Below are 26480 nucleotides of genomic sequence, written 5' to 3'. Positions count from 1 at the left end.
AGGAAAAAGTTACAGATCAGGAGCTGCACATTTAAAAATAAACAAAAACTACATACACGCCTTTGGTTATTAAATGTATTTTTCCTAACAGAAAGAGAAGGGAGTGAGAGAACACATTTGTAAAGGAGTAGTCTGTTTCCTTTGCAAGCCACAGTGAATTGTCATTGTGCTCATCCTGTACACATTTAATGTACACAAGATTGACACAGACAATATATTTCGCATTACATAGCTCAGCTCCATCCATGCACAGCTGCTAAATTAAGGAGAACACTTCATGCATCTGATGAAGAGGGCTGTAGTCTATGAAAGCTTATACTTCAATACATACATTTATTAGTGGGTTTTTTAAGTGCCACAAGGCTCTTTGTTGTTGTTTTTGCTAAATAAATATGTATAGGATTGCAGTATGATTCTCTGTATTGTTTACTCAGAATAAATTATTCCACTGACTTCAATGAGGCTTATCCCTAATAAGTGTGTACTGCCCAAAGCTACGGTTTGACTGTGCACTAAGGAGTGTTAAGCTCTCCTATGTTCAATGAAACTTTGCTCCCGGATAAATGTTCCTAGGAGGAATGCATCAGTCATTTAATATATATATTCAAGTTACCGTTTCCAAAGCTTCATCATTAATTCCACTAGATCGCAAACAAACATATTCAATTTAATTTTAGTTCCCCTCAGCCCGGTATCCAAGTCATTTAAGAGAGAGAAAACTAGAGTACTGCTCCAAAACACACATAGATAATCCACCCACACTCCTGTAGCAAAAGTTTGGCTTCCACGTCCTCGTCCACCTACACTACACTAGAGATGCAGAAGCAGCGCACGCCACCAGCCACCGCTTCCTCTGCCTATTGGCTAGAAAAGTTGGGCGGTCCCATTCTGCCCAGGGAAAGAGAAGGGAGGTGAGCCAAAGAGGAGGAGAACGAAGCGGGGGCGGGGCTATGGCAGCTCTAGGACGGGGGTTGGGCACGGGGAAGATTCTGGGGAGAGGCTCCTGCACGGTCGTTTCTTCGCCTGTTGCATGCACGCCGAAGAGCAAGCAAGCAACAGGACTCTTCCCCGCCTGAAAGTCCATCTCTTCCTCCTCCTCCTCTTCGTGTCTGCTTGTCAAAAGTCCGCCTCCTGCAGCACCACCCGTTTGGTCCGGCTCCAGTGAGTGGAAGTCTCTCTGCCACCCCGACCCTCTTTTAGTCTTTCCTCCTTCTTCAATTGGGCGCCTTGCCTGCAACTGGCGGGAAGCTGCAAGTTTTCCTCCACACGCCCAGCAGGCTGTGAAGAAGTCCCCCCGCCCCATCCTCTTGAGGGTGCTTAAAAGGCTGCTCGCCGGTGCGGGTGGGAGCAACCACCCTTAAGACGGGGGTGGGCTTTTGCTTTTTCTGAGCACGTGGGAGCGGCTTATGTAGGCATGTGAGGTGACTGGAGGGAGAGAGAGAGTTGCAAAGAGCATGGCATTGCTAACCAGGGTGGCCTTTTTTCGGGTGGATCCCTGGGAATGCCCAAAACGGGGGTGGTGGTAGGATATAGGCCTTTTAAACCTTTTCCCAGCCCCAATTTGGGGTGGTTCAGCAGCTGGTTGTAGCTTTATGTTGACAGTAAGCATTGCAGTGTTACTGGGGACTGTTGCAGTTTGATGCCATATAGGGTTTGCTATTCCCTCGCTCCTTTCTCCAGAGCTCGCATGCCGTTAACAAATGCGCGGTACAGGCAAAAGTTCAACCAGTGTAGTTTACCCCATAAGTCTGCATCTCTTTGTCAAGGGAAAACTGCAATGGTTGAACTTTCTGCCGTTCACAGGTGATAAATATATATATGGAAGTCCTGTCAAGAAGAAAACTGGCAATTCTTGTGCCACCTCCTTTTGCAAACATCGTACTGACTGCATTTATATTAGTGATGACATCTTTGAAGGGCTGCTTATCTGGTTGGTTATTCACAAACTACTTCCTTCAAAGCCAGTGTAGAGAAGTTGCATAAAAATTATAGGAGTACTGCGGAATAAGTGGTTCGTGAATTTTAACCTAAATTGGAACCTTTCTCATGTAGAAAACTCGGAAGGAAGATGCACGTCAGCAGGATGCAAACAAAAAATATGCTATCAAGTTTAAAATAAATAAATTCAAAGTTTACTTTGCTGACCCTTATCTCTTTTTTGGATGCGGTAAAGGACAGCTTGAGGGATGATTCTGTCATGTTTTCTGGTTTGAGCTGGTTCAAGCTGTTAACAACTTATATTTATAGTTATGCCTCATGACAGTATGTGCCATTCATGTATGAACTGTGTTAGGAATTCATTGGCGTACACACCACAGAATGAAACCTTCAGGCTTCTCCTGAAGTGGCCAAGATTGCTCAAGAGCCATGGACACCAGTTGGTTAATGCTAAGTGTCTGCTTATGTCTTCTCTGCCTGCTTGTGGCAAACTAATATGACACGTAATTAGCGTGCTACAGCAAACCTCCTCACTGAGGACTGTGGTGACTTCCAAAATGTCACCTTCTGCTCATGAGTTGGGTAATCTGCTCGCTGTAAGCCACAAAGGCAGCCACCATGAACACTTGTGAACACAATGGCTGACTGACTAGCTACCCAGGATATTAAGTGCTAGAGATACTTTGGCCGCATTCAGACATCACAGGAACTGGCTTAGAGCTGCAGTTTGCAGTTAACCTCCTGAACTGGAGGTCGCGTCGCAGACAATCCCACATTCCCAGTTTGGGAAACTCCAGAGGCAGGTTAGAGTTTCCCTTCCCACTTTCTGGTCCTCCAAACTTGGTTCTGCCCACTTGTACAGCCATGCTGGTGCCAGGCTGTGGGCATGGCTTCACAACTCCAGGAAATCACTCACAGTGGGTGGTTTTCTGCAGGTCCAGCGTGTCCGGCACAGATCTACCACTGCCGTTACTGCAAGGATCGCAGACTTCAAGCAGTGCTCCCTGGTAGTGCTGCTTTAATTATAAGAGCAGCAGGACCTGGTGTGCCTGTTGGCAGGCAGAGGAAGTAGGAAGTGTGCAGGGAGGGGTGTGGTATTCAGTCAGGGAACACACCATGGAGTGCTGGGTAAGCACTAGAGTGTAACCGCTGTTGGTGCTGCTCTGAGCTGGCTTCTCACTGGTCGCATAACCTGTAACCGCAGTTATAGCAGCAGATGCATGCATACAACATGACAGCCCCTTCTAACAGAGGTTTAGAGCAGTGAAACTGAGGAGTAATCCCAGCTCCAAATTCCAGTTTGGTAAGACTGAACCTTGTGGTTTGGTTGTGAAGCCGTGGTTGCATGCGTTCAGACATTGCACAATACTGGAGTTACAGGTTTGCCGGTAACCTGTAATTCCAGTTTCATGCGATGTCTGAATACAGTCTTTGCTTCCTCAGGCTATATGCTCAGCTACTGCTAAATAATTGACACATATTTAAGTGCTAATTCTTGATAACCATAACTGACATATTAAATTGTAATTAACTTGCAATAACCCTAACTCTACTGAAATATGTTCCTTCCCATCTCTGACAATTTTTAAAAAGCATTTGAAAACCCACCTCTTCACCCAAGCTTTTTCACCTTTTAGAATTTTCAAGTTTTAATCTGTGTTTGATTTTTAGATTGCCTAAATTGTTTTAAGATTTTTGTGTATGTTTTAATTTAACCACCCAGAGACAAATATTTATATCTACTGACAAATACATAAATAAATAACTAAATATCTTTGTAATCAATATAAAAATTCATTGCCACTAAGAACTTCTATTCTTGAAAATTTCATTATCATAACTCATAATGGGTAAACTTATATGAATGTTCAAGAAAGTGAGTAGTAGTTATTGGCTTTTCTAGGAACGTTTCTTGGATATAGACAGTTACAAAACTTCTTATAAATAAAATTGAACACACATCAACTTTTTTTTTGTAAAGTCAGTGTAATTTACGGTTATGTTTTACTTATAGGCTTGTTCCTAAACTAAGGGCAGAAAGTAAGTTGGAAGGAAACAATTTTCAGAGGATTGTGCACTTGGAGCACAAGCTGCAAGTTTGGCTAAATTTTTAATTGCAGACCTGCCAGTGTCAGGTTCCCTCTGATGCTGAACATGTGCAGTTGCAACTTGAAGTTGAGTGGAGTTTTTCAGGCAGTGGAGGGAACCCAACTTTGGCAACTTGACATTGGTGGGTTCACATGTCACAAAATGAGCCAAACTTGTGGCTTGTGCCCTCCAATTTCCTTTCTGGTGGTCATCTGACTCTGCCCTGTCTCCTTGTGTGCTCCTTGTTTCCTGTAGGGCTAGGGAGCAAGAAGCCTTCAGTCCTGCAACTGCTATCTGATTGCAAAGTAATGATGCAGTTCAAATAAGAGGTTCATCTGAGGTGCCCCCAGCTTGCCTGGTGGCAACTGAAAGGTTTGCCTTCTCTGTGGTTGCCCCAGGACTGTGGAATGCACTTCCTGCTGAAATTAGAACTGCTCCATCCCTGTAGGCTTTTAGGAAACAACTGAAGACACATCTCTTTAGCCAAACCTTTTAATTAGTTGGTGCTTTTATTGATATTTTAATCTGACTTTTATATGTTTTAACTGTTAAATTCTTGGTTTATTTTTGTTTAATGCTGTAATGCCTAGAGACTTTGGTAGTGGGTAGTATACAAATTTAACAAATAAATAAATAAATAAATAATAAGAGGTAGCCTGTCACTTGTACAAGGACAGTCTCTGAATATTTGACTGCAGTTGCTCAGTCAAACAATCATTCTAGCATAGTCATACTTTCAGACATCACACAACTGGCCTAGTTGACTTCAGGAACTTCCCAAGCAGAGGAGCGGTGAGGTGGACGTGCAGTGGTGGCAGGAGTAACCCCCCTGCAAAAGGAGGGGGGCCTTGTGATTTGGGGGGGCTTGTGGTGGCGAGGGGCTCATGGCAACAGCAGTTCAGTCACCAGTTTTGCCTAGGTGCGCCCCTGTTCCCGAGTTACAAACTCCCATACTTAAAACAAAGCTCTATAACATATTACATTAATGAAGTCCCCAACTTACAAATGCCAACGCACACATACAAACAAGTCATCACTCGTGGGATCTATCTATATATTTTTTTCAGTTAAGAACATCCAACTTACAAATGAACCTTTGAAATACAACCTGTTTATAAATTGGGGACTTCCTGCACTTGATATTGAGCTATCGTAGCTTCCTCTTGGATGGAAGGAGAAGACTGAAGCCATGTCTGTGGTGCAAGATTGTTGAGGAGGAGTAGCAGAACAAATTCTTCAAATAGGAGTATGGTTCATGACAGTGATGCATTCCCTGACTTAGATTACAGAGCTCAGGTACAGGTGAAACTCGAAAAATTAGAATATTGTGCAAAAGTTCATTAATTTCAGTAATGCAAATTAAAAGATGAAACTGATATATGAGATAGACGCATTACATGCAAAGCGAGATAAGTCAAGCCTTAATTTGTTATAATTGTGATGATCATGGCATACAGCTCATGAGAACCCCAAATCCACAATCCCAGAAAATTAGAATATTGTGAAAAGGTTCAACAGTCTAGGCTCCAGGTGTCCCACTCCAATCAGCTAATCAATCCATAACACCTGCAAAGGGTTCCTGAGCCTTTAAATGGTCTCTCAGTCTGGTTCATTAGGAATCACAATCATGGGAAAGACTGCTGACTTGACAGTTGTGCTGAAACCATCATTGACACCCTCCATAAGGAGGGAAAGCCTCAAAAAGTAATTGCAAAAGAAGTTGGATGTTCCCAAAGTGCTGTATCAAAGCACATTAATAGAAAGTTATGTGGAAGGGAAAAGTCTGGAAGAAAAAGGTGCACAAGCAGCAGGGATGACTGCAGCCTGGAGAGGATTGTCAGGAAAAGGCCATTCAAAAGTGTTGGGGACTTTCACAAGGAGTGGACTGAGGCTGGAGTTAGTGCATCAAGAGCCACTACACACAGATGGATCCTGGACATGGGCTTCAAATGTCGTATTCCTCTTGTCAAGCCGCTCCTGAACAACAAACAACGTCAGAAGCGTCTTACCTGGGCTCAAGAAAAAAAGAACTGATCTGTTGCTCAGTGGTCCAAAGCCCTCTTTTCTGATGAGAGCAACTTTTACATCTCATTTGGAAACCAAGGACCCAGAGTCTGGAGGAAGAATGGAGAGGCACACAATGCAAGATGCTTGAAGTCCAGTATGAAGTTTCCACAGTCTGTGTTGATTTGGGGAGCCATGTCATCTGCTGGTGTTGGTCCACTGTGCTTCATTAAGTCCAGGGTCAACGCAGCCGTCTATCAGGAGATTTTGGAGCACTTCATGCTTCCTTCCGCAGACGAGCTGTATGGGAATGCTGACCATTTTCCAGCAGGACCTGGCACCTGCTCACACTGCCAAAAGTACCCAAACCTGGTTCAATGACCATGGGATTACTGTGCTTGATTGGCCAGCAAACTCGCCTGACCTGAACCCCATAGAGAATCTATGGGGCATTGCCAAGAGAAGGATGAGAGACATGAGACCAAACAATGCAGAAGAGCTGAAGGCCGCTATTGAAGCATCCTGGTCTTCCATAACACCTCAGCAGTGCCACAGGCTGATAGCATCCATGCCACGCCGCATTGAGGCAGTAATTGCTGCAAAAGGGGCCCAAACCAAGTACTGAATACATATGCATGCTTATACTTTTCAGAGGTCCGATATTGTTCTATTTACAATCCTTGTTTTATTGGTTTCATGTAATATTCTAATTTTCTGGGATTGTGGATTTGGGGTTCTCATGAGCTGTACGCCATGATCATCACAATTATAACAAATTAAGGCTTGACTTATCTCGCTTTGCATGTAATGCATCTATCTCATATATCAGTTTCACCTTTTAATTTGCATTACTGAAATTAATGAATTTTTGCACGATATTCTAATTTTTTGAGTTTCACCTGTATCTCTTGGAGAATCACTGTTTGGCAGTATCTGTACTATGCTTTAGTGAAATGTCTGTATCTCATGGGAAGGTTGTTGGATACACAAGGACATAAGATCATTTATTGTATTTATTTATTTGTCATATTTATAAACCGCTTAACAGGAATCTCCAGGAGATGTACAACTATTTAAAACATAGCAAAAATAAAAGTTAAAATTAACAACTTAATTAAATAAAACAAAACACAATTAAAACATTTTAACATTTTTTAAAGAGAAAGCCTGTGGAAACAGATGTCTTAAGGGTTTTTTTAAAAAGGCAGCCAGAGATGGAAAAGCACTTATTGACAGAACACATTCCATAGCCGTGGGGCAGCCAGAGAGAAGGCCCGGTCCCGTGTTGCCACCAGTCAAACTGGTGGCAGCTGGACCTGGACCTTTCCACATGATTTCAATAGGAAGTAGGGTTCATGATAGAGAAGGCACTCTCTTAAGTATCTGGACCCAAACAGTTAAAGGCTTTATAGGTAATAATGAGCACTGTGTATTTTGTTCAAGAACACATAGTCAGCCAGTGTAGTTCTTCTAAGATTGGTGTTTTATGGTCTCTTTGGGTTGTCCCAGAGACCAATCTGGCTGCTGCATTCTTCACCAGTTGCAGTTTCCGGCAGCTTTGAGTCCAGCTTTGAGGCAGCTTTGAGTCCAGGTCCAGGAGTACTTCCAAGCTATGTACTTGTTCTCTTTAAGGGAATGCAACCCCATCCAGAACAGAAACATCTAAACTGTCTCCCAAGTCCCAACCCCACCACAATCAGCACCTCTGTCTTATTTGATTCAGTTTTAGTTTGTTATCCCTCATCCAGCCCATTACTGCCTCTAGGAAGACATTTAGAGAAGTTTTACCATTTTTTAATGAGGTTAATATGGAGTGTCATCAGCATACTGAAAATTGGCATTTGGTTGTCATTGACATATTGATAACACCCAGCACCAAATACTTTCATGATATCTCCCAACAATTTCATATAGATGTTAAAAGGCATTGGAGACTGTGTGGAACCTTGTGGAACTCCATACAGTAGCTCTCACTTAGAAGAGCAACAGTCTCCAAGTGACGCCATCTGGAATCTCCCTTGAGGTAGGAACAAACTACAGTAAAACGATGGGACCACAACATAAGTCCCTGTCTATCCTTGGTCCCTAGGTTTAGGTACACATATTCAGTATAGGCCAATTCCCTGACAGGGGTCCTTGTAAGGGAAATAGTATTCTTATAGACCATAGCCACAACAACTTCCCACCCACATCCTGTCTCCTGTTCCACCAGGAGAGTATCCTGTTGGGACCAGACTGAACCACTAGCCTCTCCTAACCAGGTTTCTGGAATGCATACCAATCACCATTGTGTTCCTGTGTGTTAAACTTGCCTAAACCAACACTTCAGGTGTGTTGGATGTGGAGTGGGCAAATGCAGTAGTATTTGGAGTGGACAAATGCAGTAAAACATGCATTAATTTCTGGTTTAATACCCATGCATTAAACTAGAGATAACTTGTCCCATCATCATCTTATGGTAAGTATGCTGCTTCATGCTAATCAAAAACTTTAAAAGTTGTGTAGTGCATGTTAAAATATTTTAATATAAATAAAATAAATAAGAGCACACAGCTTTGGTTCTAATCCTATGCATGCTTATTTGAAAGTAAGTTCCACTGAACTCAGTGGCACTTATTTCTGAGTAGATAGGTGCTTCATTGCTGACTTCTGGTGTGTGTCTGTACTGAATTGCAGTATGGCAAGTGCAAGTGTAATGGTCACATCAATATGCAATTCTAGATTATCACCCAGAATGCATTTCTTCAGAGTGTAAGGCAGTGTATACTTCCCTGTTGGGGCCCTTCTTTCCTGTGTGTGCACTTTTTGGGCAAAATCTGAAAGCTGTTCTAAATTGGCTGTGTGTCAACAGAGCAAGCAGCTGGAGCTGCTTTCTTGCACAGCTCATATTAAGTGGAAATGTGGGCTGAAAAAGGCAGGCATTCACTCTTAGTTGGGCCTCTTTGCACATTCTGTTTTTCAGATAGGTTTATATTTCCAGGCTAGATGAAAGTGCTTCACATGTTTCTTGCTGGCAACAATGATGTTTCTGTCTAGTGAAATAAACTGATAATGGAATCTCTTCACATTGATGGAAAAAAGAATAAAAAGGCTTGATAAATGTTTCAGAAGGAATGATCCGATCAGAATTTTGCTTAATATTAAACAGTGATGAAATTTCTTTTTTAGCCATAAGAGAGTTTTTAACCATGTTATACAATGTTCTCACAGTGTATTTATTCCAGATCAATTAAAGTATATGGGAGTTTTGCCATTGACTTCAGTGAGTTGTGGATTGGACCCTGCTGTTTTGGTCATAAGCATGTATACTTGGAAGAAAATTAGGTCGAAACTAGTGGTATTTGCTTTCAATGAGAATACAAACCTTATTTCTGGCGGGATTTGGTTGTTTTTAACAGTTTACCAACAAATAGCAATTCATTAGGCAAAGGTTTCACTTATTCTTATTGCATCTGCATGTTGGGAAATACTTTGCTGCATGAATTTCTTCTTGTCATGCACTTATTGCAGGAATCCTTAAGGAACAAAGTTTCTTACTGTCTTAAAGTAAGTATATTAGAATTGGGGTGTTAGTATGTTTCTGCAGACACGATTTCAGGAATGTTAGTAAGGATAGTTTGAAATGGGTCTAGATGATCTGTATAATGCAAAACTGCCTGGAGCTGAGACGCCATCACCTGCTCAGTCATCTTGCCCAACCATGGAAGATTGGAAACGGTTCTGTAATTAGCTAACTCTGAGGGATCCAATTCAGGTTTCTTCAAATAAGGTTTAATAATAGCCTCCTGGTACTAGAATTTTAAGTGGTTATTCCTGAGGTTGGGCCTTTGATATAGGAAAGGGATTATCTAATGTTACACTTCAGTCTCTCTTCCTGGTCTCAGAGGTAGCATTGGGTTCTCTTAGGCTTACTTTCTTAGGGGACTTCAGTGTCCACACTGAGGCCCCCTTGGAGTAAGTCACTAAAGATTTCAGGGCCCATCTCAGTTGATATTTGATTGTAGCAGGATATGCTCTTGATCTGGCTTTTGCCAACTTGGATTTAGGTGATCTAGAGGTGGAGGAGTCTGTGTTTACTTCCTTGTCATACTATCCAGTAGAGATCAATATGACTGAATCCTCTTTGCAGGGGTGGTGGGCAGTGTTCCCTCTAACAGGGATTCTCAGATGTTGTTCAGTACAACTCCCAGCCTCCCCAGCTGCATTGGCCTTTGGCAGGGGATTATGGGAGTTGTCGTCAACAACATCTGATAATTCCTGTTAGAGGGAAGACTGGTGGTGGGCCAATTAGGATGGTTGCCCCCATCAACTTATCAATCTGCTCGATTGCCAGATGGCCATCATGGAGCTATTAGCAATCAGGGCTGATGACACTGTTGATGCCTTGATAGATCTCTTGTATAGGGAGACTACCCGGGCTCCTAAGTGTCCTCTCCATATTGGTGGTGTTCAGTCAGCCCCATGGGTTTTTCTAACTACCACTCAGAGATGTGAATTTTCTGGAAAATATTGGATTGAAATTGTCTTCATTGAACTGAAGCCCAGTTCCATTCACAAGGAACTGCTGTTGGTGGGATGCTTAGGATTCTTAGAACAATCCTGTACAACAATCGAGTGTTACAGTTGCCTTCCACCATGTGAAAAGGAACATTCTCTGCTGCCCACCAAATGATGTTTTTGCTCCATGTTTTTTCCTTTGCGTGGTACATGGCAATGTCTGTCATCACTGTGATTTCATTGGTGTTGAGGACATTCTTAGCTGTTTCTATAATTGTGTTGAGAGCAGTAAACAACTCATTTTTGAGGAGGCTTTGGAATGCTCTCCCTGCCGAAATAAGAGCCTCTTCAAGTCTCTATCCCTGAAAGCTTTCAAAAGGGTTGTTAAGACACATTTATTCACCCAGGCTTTTAATTAGACTTAATTAATTTATCATTGTTTTAAATTGTGTTAATGTTTTAATTTTGTTTTTAAACTGCCCAGAGAGGTGAGTTTTTGGCTAAATAAATAAATAAATCTTCTGATAAATTTTGTCCTCTGTGGTAAGGATCCTTAAGGTTTGCTGCCAGATGAAGTGGATGAGAGCAAAACTCAGCTCTCTTAGTAACCCCTGTTTTATTACTTCTTCCTTTTTGGATAGAGGTGAAAAGACAAAAGCTCAATTAGGTTTTAATTCAGTTTGAATATTTATGGAATATTTGAAAGCCTTGGTATATCTCCTTCCAGTGTCTTAATAGACACTGAAATTGGTAGTAACAAATCAAATGCTCCTTGAGCTTGAACCCAGAACACATTGTTGTTAAGAATTTGCTTCCAGACGTTCATGGGAATAATATTGGATACTGTATCATCAATTGAAGCACACTGCAATCAGTTCTTCATGTGCAGCAAACTATGTAAACAGTTTGTAGCTGAGCCCCATCTAGTTTCTCCTGGCAATAAAAGTGTATTTTCCTTCCCTTGCTTCTCTTTTTGTAATTTCTTCCATGTCTGATTAGCAACATGATGATTGTTGAATACCTTTACAGTTGCTTTTGCATTTTGCCAATATTTTCTTCATTGTATTCACCCTTATAATATCATTTGCCAGAAGATTCAACCCATAAGCAAGACAACCAAATACTAGGGGTGTACACAGAATGCATTTTGAGTTCATTCTGAGTCTGGAACGGAACACAAAAATGCTCGAGATGTTCCGTCAGAACAACCAGGGAGCCGGTTGCTCTGATGGAACGATCCCGGTTTTGACTGGAACAGGTTAGGACGTTCCAGCCAGAATGGGGTTGTTCTGTTCTGAGCTCGGAACAAGGCCCCCTTTTAAATGAGGTTCTATTCTGAGCTTGGAACAGCTCGTTCCAAGCTCAGAACCTCCCAAATTGGGACATTCTGCACACCCCTACCAAATACTATTAAATGAGGATACTGTGCCTTTAATAGTTGCCATGCAGCTTTCATGTTAGTTGCATTATCAGTTACAAGGGCTTGTATCCTGGGGGGATCTATATTTTCAGTCTCTTCACTCAGTAATTTGGATATGTATGTATGATGAGAAGACTTGGTAGCAGTTGCTTTCAGGAATACTGGTTCAGGTTTTGCTCTTTCTTGTGGGCTTCCCAGAGGCATTGGGTTGTCCACTGTGTGAAACAGGATGCTGGGCTAGAAAGGTCTTGGGCCTGATCCAACAGGGCTGTTCTTATGTTTTAAACATAATGTTCAGTAAAGGATTTCCCTGTATATCGGTCCAGCCATCAGAGCCCATTATCCTCCTTGTCCAACTTCGAAGAACTATTATTTGAACTATGTCATACTCCTTATCTATGTAATAAACAATAACATGATGATAATGTATATGTTGGGGAAATTAGTTTGTAATGTTCCTTCCAGTATTGATTTTCAGTTATAGAAAGAAGTGTACCACTTGCAAATATGGGTCAAGCTAATGTCTTAACTGCTTTTTCATGATCTCCTTTTGACTTTTTGCCCACAAAGTTTGACTATCTTGAACTCATGTGTATCATAGTGATAGTAATCTTAGGGTTTTTGGTGCCCTAGGTGAAGTTTGATTTTGGCACCCTCGCCAGCTGAGAAGTGCAGAGTCCCAGCTTTAACTTGAGCTGTTTAGGCTGCTGCACAGCTCAAATGATGAGCCCATTTGGTTGACTAGTAAATGACTAACCTGCACTGATTTGATGACACAGTGGGGGAAGAGTTCTCAGACTATTAGCCTAGATGTCAGCCATTGTTACTAATGAATTTGTGAAACAATAAATTTTTAGAAAAGGAAAAATGTCTGTGTTTGAAAATTTTCTGTTTATCTCCAATTTTACACATTTTCTGTATATCTCCACACGGTGTAGGCCAGTCCAGCTGTTAGGAACTTTAAGGGGATTTATATGCTCGATATGTTCATGGAAAAAGAGAGTCCTGGGATGTGTCATTTTTGTTTTGCCAAACACTTTTGGATACTAGTTAAGTGCTGATGTACATGTGCAGAAAAACTGTGGTACATTCGGCCCGGGACTGTATGCAGTGGGGTAATTCCCACTAGAATAGAATGCAGTGGGGGGATCGTTTATTTGAATGCTTCTCCACACTGAAAACTACCTGCCATTGGAAAGGTAGCATGCCAAGAGTGAAGTGTTCTAGCCCATCCTTCTCCCTGATGTGGTATTTATATGCACAAAGGCCTTTAAAAATATCAGGACATTCAAACATGCAGTGCTTTTGAGGCATATATTCAAGGCTGAAATCAGTTTGATTGTGGGTGGGCTACCTGCCAAGAAAACATAGGTTAAGTAAGTCCTGGATACATTCCAGATTAATTTTAAAGCAATAATAAATCATCATGAATTGAAAATAGTGAGAGGAGACTGCTATAATAAAACAATGAATAATACAAGAACCATGTAAAGCAGCAGCTATGTAAAGAACTGGCAAAGTGTTTCAGTCAAGACTGAAAGAATGAAGATTTGAATAAGTAGCTCAACAATAGATGGGCATTGCTAAGAAAAAGTAACTAAATAATGTGTAAACTGTTGATTGAGATTACAGTTGTCCATTTCTGCCACAGTTGAGACATTTCTGCCATTGAGATTACAGTTGTCCATTTCTGCCACAGTAGACGGAACAGGGCCTTTTCACTGGAGGTGACAAATCTGTGGAACAGGCTTCTGCTGGAAGCCCACTTAGCCCCAAATTGTACTCTCCCAGGTATCAAGTTAAAATGCAGCCTTTTCATTTTGCTTCGGAGATGACTGATGTTGACTTTTCTGTACTGTTTTGCTTAACTGTTCTGTATTGTGTTTTTTGTAAGGAAGGTTGCAGCAGTGGGTCATTGCTTAGATCCCTAACCCCTTTCTTCAGCCACTTACATTCTTCTTGTCAAAAGCCAAATGGGTTTCTGGACTCTAGCCACTTCTGTGTGTGTGCATGCAAAGCTTTAAATTCTTATCTGAAGGAAACTAAAGTCGACACCATAATTTTCTCCCATAACTATAGGCTTGAAAATAAATTCAGCAGAAGGCATCTAATTCTGTTGGGTCTCCATCACATTGGATTAAAGGGAATGCAAGACTTTATAAAATGTATCTGTCAGAAAGCTATCCAGGCTTTGGGGAAGAGAGAAATTTTTCAAGAGTTTTTTGTTGAGTAGTGAAAACTGTGTTAATTCGGTGGTTAAAAGGGGTGTGTGTGTGTGTGTGTGTCCGCTTGGTGAGATCATCAGGAGATTTGGAGCAGGGTGTTATCAATAAGCTGATAGCAATAGCAATAGCAATAGCACTTACATTTATATACCGTTTTATAGCCGGAGCTCTCTAAGTGGTTTACAATGATTTAGCATATTGCCCCCAACATTCTGGGTACTCATTTTACCGACCTCGGAAGGATGGAAGGCTGAGTCAACCTTGAGCCCCTGGTCAGGATCGAACTTGTAACCTTCTGGTTACAGGGCGGCAGTTTTACCACTGTGCTACCAGGGGCTCTCAGTCTATTGACACCCAAATATATTTCTCCATGACACCCAAATATATTTCTCCATGACATCATCATCAGGAAATAGCATAACCTGCCTAAATGCAGGTTATAACCAAATATATTTCTCCATGACATCATCATCAGGAAATAACATAACCTGCCTAAATGCCTGCTTTCTCCATGACACCCAAATATATTTCTCCATGACATCATCATCAGGAAATAGCATAACCTGCCTAAATGCCTGCCTACCGACAGTAATATACTGGATGAAGGAAAATAAATTGAAGCTGAATCCAAGCAAGACAGAGGTACTCATTGGATGGGGTTGCACTCTCCCCGAGGGAACAGATATGTAGCTTGGGAGTGCATCTGGACCCAGGCCTCACTCTGGTTTCTCAGGCTGAGGCTATGGCTAAGAGTGCTTTCTATCAACTTCAGTTGATATGACAGCTGTGTCTGTTCCCAGAAGATAATGGTCTCAGAACTGTGACGCATTCTCTGGTAACCTTCAGGCTTGACTACTGCAATGCACTTTACGTGGGGATGCCTTTGTATGTATTTCTGAAGCTTCGGTTGGTTCAATATGCAGTGGCTAGATTGGTCTCCGGACTGTCTTGGAAGGACCATATTATGCTTGTTTTAAAGAAATTGCATTGGTGTCCAGTAGGTTTCCGGGCAAAATACAAAGTGCTGGTAATTACCTTTAAAGCCTTAAACGGCTTAGGATTAGGTTACCTGGGAGAGTGCCTCCTTCTGCATGCTCTCCACCGCACATTAAGATCATCAAGAGAGGTCCGACTCCATATACCGCCCACTCATCTGACGGTGACTCGGGAACAGGCCTTCTCTGTAGTTGCTCCTGAGCTATGGAATTGTGGTTTAACATCTTTACCAGCCTTCAAAAGAGCTCTTAAGATACATTTTTTTTTAAGCCGGGCTTTTAGTAATCTCTGAATGCAAATCAATTTTGCTTTTCAAATTTTTAGGGTTTAGAATTTTTAATTGCTGTTCAATTTTTTAAATTGCTATAATTTCTTAATGCTTTTTAAAAATGTAATTCTTGTTTTAATAGTTGGTTTTGTTTGTCTTAGTTTCTGTGAACTGCCTGGAGCCTTTGAAGTCAGGCGGTATATCAGTTTAATAAATAAAATACTTGCTGTTGCAGTTTCTAGGCTGACTTTAAAAAACAAAACACACAAGAGGCACATAATGTAGTCCTGCAAGTAGCAAGTACAGCTGCTAAATGTTATTGGCTGACAATCCAGTGCAGCCTTGTGATAGTGTACCAGGGAGATGCACTTTTGAAGGAGAGCTTCCCCACTACTGTTTGACTGCACAGCTTTGGGTGTGCAGCGGTGGGCAGCGGGGGATGAATGTTGACAATTTGCTCTGGAAGTACCTTGCGTTGCTTGAAAACGGATCCCTGAAATTTGTGCTCTCCCTTTTTGTGTGGGCATGTCTTCCTGGTGTGCGATTAGGAGGCTGCTCTGGATTACAAAGAATGAGAGAATAAGAATAATGTGGTTATTCCCCCCCCAGACTGGGTCTCATCATGAATGGGATCTGGTAGTGCACATGCTCAAGACAGGCTGGAAATTGAAACTGCTGGCTCTTCCCTCTGGAGGCTACAATCCCCAGTTCCAGTCCTGTCTGCTCGAGGCATGCGCACGGATTTTTTGGCTCTCTCCCTACTTCTGGTTGGAGTTTGCTCTTTCTGTTTGGCTTGCCACTCTCTCTTCCCTATCCCCCTCCTCAACTTGTGCGAGGGTGGGAAGGGAGCTGATTAGGTTTTTTATTCCTTTATTGACTAAATTTTCATCCAAACTCTTTATAATTCAGCAGATTGGACCTCTACTTTCATTTCCAGCCCTTCTTTTTGTTTGCGGCAAAGGGGTTTTGCAAGCGGCTGTCATTCTTGGCCATGGAATGCTCCCACACTGAGGAGATTTTAGTGGGCTCACTCTCTGAGAGCTTGCTCCCCAACCAGACCTCGGCGGCACCAGACTCAGCCCGGGCTTCCTCAGTGGGACTCCACCACGCCCCAGTCATAGCCTTTCCTGCTCCAGCGGTGGCTACGGAACTTAGCCTAGTGCGTTCCTCGCGCAAAGCGGCAAAAAAGGCAAAGTGCCAGAGGGACGAAAAGGAGGCCAAGGCGCACAAACACCTCAAGGCGTCGGCATCGTTCCACCTCAGTGAACGATTGCTGATTCAGGCAGTATTTAAAAAGACACGCCCATGCTGCAATGCGGCTGAAAGAGCTAAAAAAGATAAGAGCTGTGCCTCTGCCCCGGTGAGGGCCTCTACCTCACAACCTATTTCCACCTCGAGGGAAAGTGCTGATGGGGATCCGGCAGGGTCGCCTAATCCCTCCGCGTCTGATTTGGAGCCCGGCAATCCTTTGCCGGATAGACCTGACACAGACCACGCATTACCCCATGAGGACGCCAGCCAATGGTCTGCGTCTGCAGGTAATGTTCCCATCCCTGCTGGGGCTACGGCCCCTCCCTTCCCTCCTGACGTGATCAGGTGGCTTAGGGAGTTTTTCACGAGGGAGTGTTTGTTGCTTATGGGACAAGTGGCAGTGCCTCTGGGTGCACTGACCCTCCCCTTGCAGCTACTGCATCCCCATAGGAGGCTATCCTCATCATTGCCGGACTCCAGCCCAGCCCGCTCTGCTATTCCCCTGCATGAGAGAGGAAGATTTATACTCAGGCCTCGCAAGCCCATCCACAAGAGGTGCACCTTATTGTCGTCATCATCCAGCTCTGGTGTGGTGCCTCCTAAGTGGCTGTGCCCCACGCGCACCCCCCCGTCCTCCCTATCCAGGACCCTAGTCTTCCCCTGCCCTCCTGCTCAGCCTGTCCTACCTATCCCCCTACCCCCCGGTAGGGCCCTATTGGGCTTGGAATCTGACTCTGGTGGGGAACACCCCAGGTTGCCAGCATCACTACAGGTACCGGTGGACTTTGAGCGGGAGGAGGGAGAGTTATCTGAGGAGGAGTCTAGACCTGTCTCTCCTTTTTCAGCTCAGTTGTTTGCCTATAACAATTTTGAAGTATTGTTATCTAAGGCTAAATGCACCATCAACGCTGTGGCCCCTTCTGCCGCTATGCAGACGTTAGAAATAGATCAGAACGTGTTTCCTATGGCCTCCACATCCATCTTGGCCATACCTTTTCCAGATATCTTCAAACAAGTATTGTTGGCGGAATGGCAGCAATCCACCTCCTGTAGGCAGGTACGTTCTTTTCCCAGGAAGCATTACACGTTCTCCCAGGAGGCTGCCTCTCTCCTAGCTGCCCCTTGGGTAGACTCTTCCATCATCCAGATGGTGTCAGGGACCCTCATGAACACTGAGGGGAGGGAACAACTCAGAACCATGGAGGATAAGAAAGTAGACCTGTTATTAAAGAAAGCTCATGAAGCTTCTGCCACAGTGGTCCTGGCAGCCTCTGCCAATTCTGTATTCATCAGAGCTTCGGTCCTCTGGGCCAAGGAGTTGGTCGCCCTTGTTCCATCCGATAATGTCAAGCTCAGGCAGGGTCTGGATAAGATGGCCAAGGCTGCTGCCTTCATGGCAGACTCTAGCCTAGACTGTGTACAACAGGCCTCACAATCCCTAGCTTCGGGGGTAGTGATTAGCAGATTTCTGTGGCTCTATAGCTGGCAGGTAGACCCCAAATCTAAGGTGGCCCTCTCATCCTCCCCCTATTCGGGGACCAAACTGTTTGGGTCCGCCCTAGACCTGGTCTTGGTTGAGACACAGGACAACAAGAAGACTATGCCTTGCACCCGAAGGGACTCTAGACGGTCCTTTTGGTCTGCCACCCTCACCTCTTTTCACGCCCAAAGGCAGTTCCAAAGAGACCAGACCTTATGATCTGGGGACTACAGGAGCTCAGGATTCAGGGGATCAGGCAGGTCCAAGTGAAGGCCCCGCAACAGGGGGACATTCAGGAACCAAGGGGGTTGCCCGTTTAACCTTCCCCCCTCTCAGAGCAAGAGGCAATGACGCAGACTGTATAGGAGGCAGGCTTTCCCAGTTTGTCCTCTCATGGATGTCCTCCACACAAGACTGGTGGGTGTTGGACACCATATCCCAGGGATACTCGATAGATTTCCTCTCCCTGCCTCCCAACAGCTTCATGGTCACCCCACGTTCCCAGAACCTGGAGAAGCACCAGTGAATGAACCTGGCTATTCGTCATCTCCTAATGATCCGAGCAGTCGAACCCGTGCCCTCGACACAAGAATGCTCAGGCATCTATCTGGTTCCCAAAAAGGACGGAACGTGGAGAGCTGTGTTGGATCTGAAGCGCCTCAACAAGTTCTTGAGGAAGAAAAAAATCCAAGATGGAGTCTCTTCGCTCCATCAAGGAAGCGATTTGTCCCAATGACTTCTTGGAATCCATACACCTGTCGGAGGTTTACCTCCACGTCCCCATCCTACCAGCCCACAGGCGTTTCCTCAGGTTTTCCTACAACTCTCGGCGTTACCAATATCGGGCTCTCCCCTTCTGGCTGTCATCCGCCCCGAGGGTGTTTACGAAGCTGATGGTGGCGGTTGTAGTGCACCTCCGACAGCAGGGGATGTGCATTCATCCTTTTGGACGACCTGCTGATTCGGGCCCCGTCGTTCCCCCCGGGCCCAAGCTCACGTCAACCTCATGCTCCAGTGCCTGACCAACCACAGCTTCATCGTAAACACAGGGAAGAGTCACCTCCTCCCATGCCAGTCCCTCCAGCATCTCGGGGCCAAGTTCAACACGGTTCCAGCGTTGGTCTCCCTTCCTCAGGAGCGGAAGGACAAGCTCACCTCTGTCATTCGACCTCTCCTCTGCACCCCGGCAGCGGACCTCATGCTCCTGGCCCATCTCCTAGGGCTAATGATAGCATGCATGGAATGCACCCCATGGGCCAGGTGGCATGCTCGTCCTCTGCAATGGCTGCTCTTGCCGTTTCAGGACCTAATCATGGCAGGCACCCACTAGAGCGTTCCCTTCAGCCTGCACATCAGGAACTCCTTCCGCTGGTGACTGTCGCTGGCCTTGGATCGGGGGCTTCCTCTAGAGGTACCGCACCGAGTGATCGTCACCACTGATTCCAGCCTCTTGGGATGGGGAGCAACTTGCCAGGGGCATCTTGTCCAGGGCACCTGGTTGCCCGCAGAGTCAAAGAAGGGCATCAATTGGCTGGAACTCAGCGCGGCCAGGCTGGCCCTTCACCACTTCCACCACACTCTTCAGGACAAACACGTCCTTCTCTGCAATGACAACATCTATCTATCTATCTATCTATCTATCTATCTATCTATCTATCTATCTATCTATCTATCTACCTATCTATTTCATTTATATGCTGCTCTTCCTCCAGGGAGCCCAGAGTGGTGTACTACATACTTGAGTTTCTTCTCACAACAACCCTGTGAAGTAGGTTAGGCTGAGAGAGAAGTGACTGGCCCAGAGTCACCCAGCTAGTTTCATGGCTGAATGGGGATTTGAACTCGGGTCTTCCCGGTCCTAGTCCAGCACTCTAACCACTACACCACACTGGCTCATCACAACCAAGGCCCACATTAACCACCGGGGGGTACCAGTTTCAGAGCACTGATGAGGGAAGCTTCCCTCCTGTTTCAGTGGGCAGAGGGACATCTCTCCATCTTGGCTGAGCACGTCAGCGGGGTAGACAATCACTTAATCATGTGATTGTCACTCAATCATGAGACCTTCCTGCAGTTAGTCAGACTCCTGGATCGTCTGACAGTGGACCTCTTCGCCACGCAGAACAACGTGCAGCTTCCGCGGTTGTTTTTGAGGTACCACAGCTGAGAAGCTGAGGATACGGATGCCCTCACAGCCTGGTGGCCATCAGGCCTCCTGTATGCCCCCCTCCCCCAGTCATCATTCCGAAAGTTTTAACCAAATTGAGAGCAGAGTGAGCGGAGCTGGTTCTCATAGCGCCCCATTGGTCCAGGCAGGCGTGTTTTCCGGACCCTGTCAGTCTTTCGACCCAGTCCCCTCGGTGCCTTCCTCTTCGCAGGGACCTCCTCACGCATGGTCCCCTGGTGCACCCCAACCCAGAGTGGTTTCAACTCTGTGTGTGGAGATCGAGCGAGAAAAATTGAAGGCATATGGTTACTCCATGCAGGTTCAAGGCACTATCATCTCTGCCCATTGCCATCTACGCAGATCTACCAGGTCACTTGGATGGCGTTTTCTAGGTGGTCCCGCAGGCGTTGCCAGGACCCTCGCTGCACGGGTGTGCCAGAGGTGCTGCACTTTCTCCAAGATGGTCTATCCCTTCATCTGAAGCCCAACACATTCAAGTGCCAGGTGTCTGCCCTAGCCTCAGTTCTCGACTTACGCTGAGCAGGGTCCCAGGACCTCCACCCACACATAACGCGTTTCCTCAAGGGAGCAGCCAATCTTGCTCCTTCCCCAATCAAAAGGTTCCCTTCCTGGAGCCTCAGTAAGTTTCTTCAATGTGCTCACCCTTCCTCCGTTCGAACCTCTGGGCTCGATTCCCATTAAGCTCCTATCCTACAAGGCCCTCTTTCTGACAGCTATCACCTCGGCACGCAGGGTATCTGAGTTGTTGTGTTGTTGTTGTTTTAATCATTTTTTATATCCGCTCTTCCTTGAAGGAGCCCAGAGCGGTGTACTCCATACTTACGTTTCTCCTCACAACAACCATGTGAAGTAGGTTAGGCTGAGAGAGAAGTGACTGGCCCAGAGTCTCCCAGCAAGTATCATGGCTGAATGGGGATTTGAACTCGGGTCTCCCCAGTCCTAGTCCTGCACTCTAACTACTATACCACGCTGGCTCTTTGGGATATTGTTGGGAGCTCTATCGATTCGCAAAGAGCTGTGCATTTTCCAGCCAGAGGCGGTCGTGCTGAAACCTGACCCCATGTTCCTGCCCAAGGTCAACTCCATTTTCCATTGTTCTCAGGATATAGTTCTGCCCTCCTTCTGCCCTAGGCTTCAACACTGAGGGTTGAGTGGCTCTGGCACAACCTGTATGTTCGCAGGGTCCTCAAGGCCTATCTCAAACGGACCCAGGAGTGGAGGCTCTCGGAGTCCCTATTCGTCTCGTTCCAAGCTAGTTCCTTGGGGCAGAAGGTGTCCACGGCCATGTTAGGTAATTGGATAAGAGCCTGCATCCGACTGGCTTATGAGACACAGTGCCTTCCAGTACCAGAGGGGATTACGGCCCATTCCACACTCAGTGTGGCTACCTCTGCGGCCTTCTCAGACCATGATTCGCTGGAAACCATCTGCAAGGTGGCGACTTGGTCCTCCATCACTCCCTTCATTCGACATTACAAAATCCAGTCTTCCTTCCTTCCTCAGGAGTCCTTTGGCCGTACGGTGCTTCAGCAAGTTCTTTGATTACCTCCTTGCTGCCCAGATTACAGACTGCTTGGGCATGTCCCATTCTTGATGAGATTCAGTCCAGGGGGGAAAAGAGACATTGGTCTTACCTGTGAAGGGTCCTTTCCCCCTGGAACTGGATCTCATCAGCCCCTCCCAGATGTCAGCTCATTTTTGTATATATGTCCAAAGTTAGGGCCCCACTGTTCCTGCTGGGATGATGGTCGTTTCTGGGTGGTGGCAACTCTCAGGGAATATAGTTATAGTACCCCTTCCCATCCCTGCCCGCTTGTCCTGCTGGCCCTCTTTCTTTGAGGTGTCTGTTGTATTTTCCTTCTCTTCTGTTCTTTCATTAAAGTGTAGCAGGATTTAGCCATGGGTCGTACTGCACCTCTTCGCTTCGTCCCAGAACTGGGGATTGGAGCCTCCGGAGGGAGGAGCCAGCAGTTTCAATTTCCGGCCTGTCTTGAGCATGTGCACTACCAGATCCCATTCATTATGAGATCCAGTTCCAGGGGGAAAGGACCCTTCACAGGTAAGACCAATGTCCCTTTTCAGAATTGGGCACTAGTAGTAGGCTTAGTTACAGTAAGCTGTGAGGTCTATGATCTATCCACACCTTCACAGAGAAGGTGGATTTTGAGGAAGGTTTTGAAAGTAGTATAAGAGAGGCAGGTGTTCCATACTACTGAGAAGAAACTGTTGGCATAAGCAGCAGCTATGGAAGAGCAGCAGGGGCATTCCAAGAAGCTGACAGACTTTTGGGAGATGAGCATACGGAACCTTTGGGAGGAAGAACAAAGCAGGGACTGGGTGGGAGTTTGTAGGAAGCTGAATTTGGACAAAGGAACCATGGATGTACTTGCTGCCACTATCCTTTTCTCCTGTTACACAGAGCCCACAGGAATCAGCAAGTGGCACCAGATAGAGAACACCCAGCAGAACACCGAGCATAATCTATTCCTCTTAATAAAAAACATTCAATATAGCAAACTTCTTTAAGAAGTAAATATACAAGATTTAATACAACACCTATTAATATACTCCAGAGGGTGAGTGGCAACACATAGTTAGTGCACTGGACTGTGTTGGAACACTGTCACTTTTAGCCTTTAAGCTTGCAGTGAAATGAATACCTAGTATGGAATGTACCATGTCTGCAGTCACTGCAAGATTAATATAGTAGCACTCTTCAGGACTTTTCCCCTTTCAGGATGGCACAGGAGTATACTGTAAGTTAGCTAGTGCTGAATATTGAAAGAAGATACAATTAAGTGCCAGTTCCATTGCTTTCAAATCCTATTTGCAAACAATGGAAGGAGAGTTGGTCACACTACAGTTTGATATCGGTAGTAGTTAGCTGTAGCTAAGTTGGGCAAGCTTTGTACAGGCTGCTGCTGCTAAACTCAAAATGCTGCTTCTCTTACTTTTTTGGTCAGGTTACATACTCATGCATGAGAATGGAGACTAATGTTCAAGCCCACAGCTTCCTCAAATTTGTTAATGTAGTGCTGCACAATAGTTTAAGCATTGTGTCTGAACTTGGCCAGTGAGAACCACCAAACACTTGACCTGTATTAAACTCTTATACTGTTGTTTGATACTTGGTTACAATAGTATGCGAAGTTTGGAATATCTAAAGCTTTGCCAACAGCTGCACCAATATTTCAAGGATGTTTTCCTGGCATCCCACCCAATGAACAGTACATAGCAAGGTAGGAATTAGACATGGGAAACCTGATTCAGTATTTCCTTGGCTAAGTACTCCACAGGAGGAGCCACAGGAAAGGCATCACCCTCCGCCAACCAACCCACCCCCCCTCAGATTTTTCTTTATTGCATTATAGTGGGAATACCAGTGGAAACTTCTACTTTAGTTTGGACTCTGATTTGCAGCAGCAATCTTTTAAATCCCTGGATCTAGGGATGAGCAGTAATTGACAAACAAACACAGTAGACAGTTTTAGAACATTGGGAGGCATGTTTGTATTTCTACAGTAATGCAATACTTTGTAACTATTAGGTGAGGCCTGTTGTTACCGGGCAAAGTCATTTTGCATAGATTATGCTAAGAGAAAAGTTCAAGAAATTAAATCTGTGTAATAGAATTTGTTATACATTTGCTTGTAATAAAAGAAATATTCCCCAAACTGTGCTTGGAAATAAAAGAACAGTTTGAAATTTAAATCATTGTAAATTTGAATCTGAGAAAGTTCTTCTGCTTTTCTTGGACATTATGTCATTTTGAAATTATTGATTTGATTATTGAGTGTTAAAAATCTATTGAGAACAATAACAAAATATGATGGAATATATTCAGAATTTCTTTTAAAGAATGCAGGAGGACCTTGTTATCCGTGGATAGATAGATAATGTGGATGGGGGGATGTAGACGATAATGTGGGCGGGGGGATACATGTCAACCTTGCATATCCGTGGGTTGGAGGTGGCTGGAGATGACAGTGGAGGTCATTTCCAGCCGACATTCTATTAGTTGGAGCCACACAATGGCTCCCGTCTTGTTTTAAAAAACGGTAATTTGGGGGCATTCCGGGGATACAGTGTGACTCGGGGGGGGGGAGCAGCAAGTCACAGTAAGGAGCTTCCTCCTGAGTTTCCCCCCCCCCAAATTGGCCTGTCCATTTTTTTAAACCTTTCCCTGACCATATTCCAATGTAAAAAGTGGTACATTAAGCTAATTTAAGTGGTAGTCTTCTTCCTGTATTATTTAGTATCTGTAGGTAATTGCGGAAGTATGATATTCAGAACGTCTTTAAAAAACTACAAAGAATATTTAGATTTTCGCTATGCATGTTCCAGTGTAAATTTTCACTGAGTGTATTCTGGTGTAAAAAGCAGCACCTTCAGCTAATTTTAGTGGTAGATTATGCATGCAAAATTTGGTATCTGTAGGTCATTAGGAAGTAGGTCATCAGGAATGTGCACAAACACATTCTTCAAAGTATATAATAGATAGTTTGCTTAAGAACACATGTACTAGATTAGAGTATAAATCTAAGAGGTTCTGTATCAGCAAGAAAATATGCAGGATGCTGTTTATTGTGTGGCACACTATCCCAGACAACTGTAAATAATGCTTCTAGGTTATACAGTATTTTGTCTTATATTCTAGGAATATACTCTCTGCTATTCCCTGCTGACTAAGCAAAGGCACCTTTTAAAGTGGTGATTCTCTTTATTGAGAAGGGGGGAAAGCAACTGGCCCTATCCAACCCAGCACAGCATCCCTCCAGTGGCTGTTGCTGGTGTCTATCATGTTTGGGACGGGGATTTATTTTATTTTATTTTATTTTATTTTTCTCTATGTAAACCGCTTTGGGAACTTTTGTTTAAAAGCTGTGTAGTAGTAGTAGTAAAGCAACTATTGTAACTTGGTTCTCTTGAATTTCACTGAGGACACGTCTTAATTCTTAGATAACTCAAATTGTTGGATCTTTAAAAATGGAAAGACAATGCTTTTTTAAATTTTTCTTTCTCGCAAAAGCAGTTTCAGACATAAATATCACTTGGTTAAATGTCACTTAGAAGATTCTCTTTTATTATTATTATTATTTTCACATTTATATCCCTGTTGAAAATTTTTCCTGTTGAAAATCCAAACATGTTACAAGCTGTAGAACTGATTACTTAGTAGTTGCTTAAGTACATTTTTTTCAGGAAGGGCGACGTGAGCTTTCTATCAGTTTGGCTATTTTTCTTATACTATGTGGTAACAGATGGGCTTGCACTTAGTTCAGTGAACCAAATGAAAAAAGAGCAGAACTTGCATTAAATTATGGTTGATATAGCACCTTTTTGTCCATACAACAGCAGTGCAGAACTAATCTGCGGAAAGCTGTTTATACACTCTTCTTTTTGTAGTCCAAATAATTCATATTGGAACTCCGGCTAATTGGACAAAGAGGAGTACATTTGAAATGGTGGCTCTCTTATAGTCAACAGAGAAGAACAATTGTTCCTTTTCACAGCGTGTCTCCAGTTGCTGTTGCTAGTGAACCCTCTTAATAATAATAATAATAATAATAATTAAAAATAATACACCAGATATAACTGTATTCGAGAAAAAAGAAAAACAAGTCAAAATAATTGACATAGCAATACCAGGTGATAGAAGAATAAAAGAAAAAGAAATAGAAAAAACAAAAACAAAATACACAATATTGTTATAATGCACAATATAACTGGAAATTCAAACATCACCAAGACCTGGCAATGGCTTAAGAATGGCAACCTGAAGAAAGAAACAGAGGGTTTAATACTGGCTGCACAAGAACAGGCACTAAGAACAAATGCAATAAGAGCAAAAGTCAAAAAGTCAACAACAAACAGCAAGTGCCGCCTTTGTAAAGAAGCAGATGAAACAGTGAACCACCTAGTCAGCTGCTGTGAAAAGATCGCACAGACTGACTACAAACAAAGGCATGACAAGGTAGCAGGGATGATACACTGGAACATCTGCAAAAAATACAAGCTACCTGTAGCCAAAGATTGGTGGGACCATAAAATTAAAAAAGTTGTAGAAAATAAAGATGCAAAAATATTATGGGACTTCCAACTACAAACAGACAAACATCTGCCAC

The 26480-nt window shown here is 44.0% G+C and overlaps 1 protein-coding gene across 3 annotated transcripts in view; it reads left to right on the top strand.

Moving 5' to 3' along the window:
• The first annotated feature begins 973 nt into the window (after nucleotides 1–973).
• Nucleotides 974–26480, top strand: part of SLC7A2 (solute carrier family 7 member 2) — an 86651-nt gene continuing 61144 nt past the window's right edge. For all 3 annotated transcript variants that reach the window (XM_053257725.1, XM_053257721.1, XM_053257723.1), the window contains exon 1: nucleotides 974–1161. The gene's annotated coding sequence lies outside the window, so the exon portion shown is untranslated. The remainder of the gene's footprint in view (nucleotides 1162–26480) is intronic.

The sequence above is a fragment of the Hemicordylus capensis genome, chromosome 5 (genome assembly GCF_027244095.1).
Source record: "Hemicordylus capensis ecotype Gifberg chromosome 5, rHemCap1.1.pri, whole genome shotgun sequence".
In the NCBI taxonomy this organism is placed as follows: domain Eukaryota; kingdom Metazoa; phylum Chordata; class Lepidosauria; order Squamata; family Cordylidae; genus Hemicordylus; species Hemicordylus capensis.
This window is presented reverse-complemented; position numbering and strand designations above follow the sequence as displayed.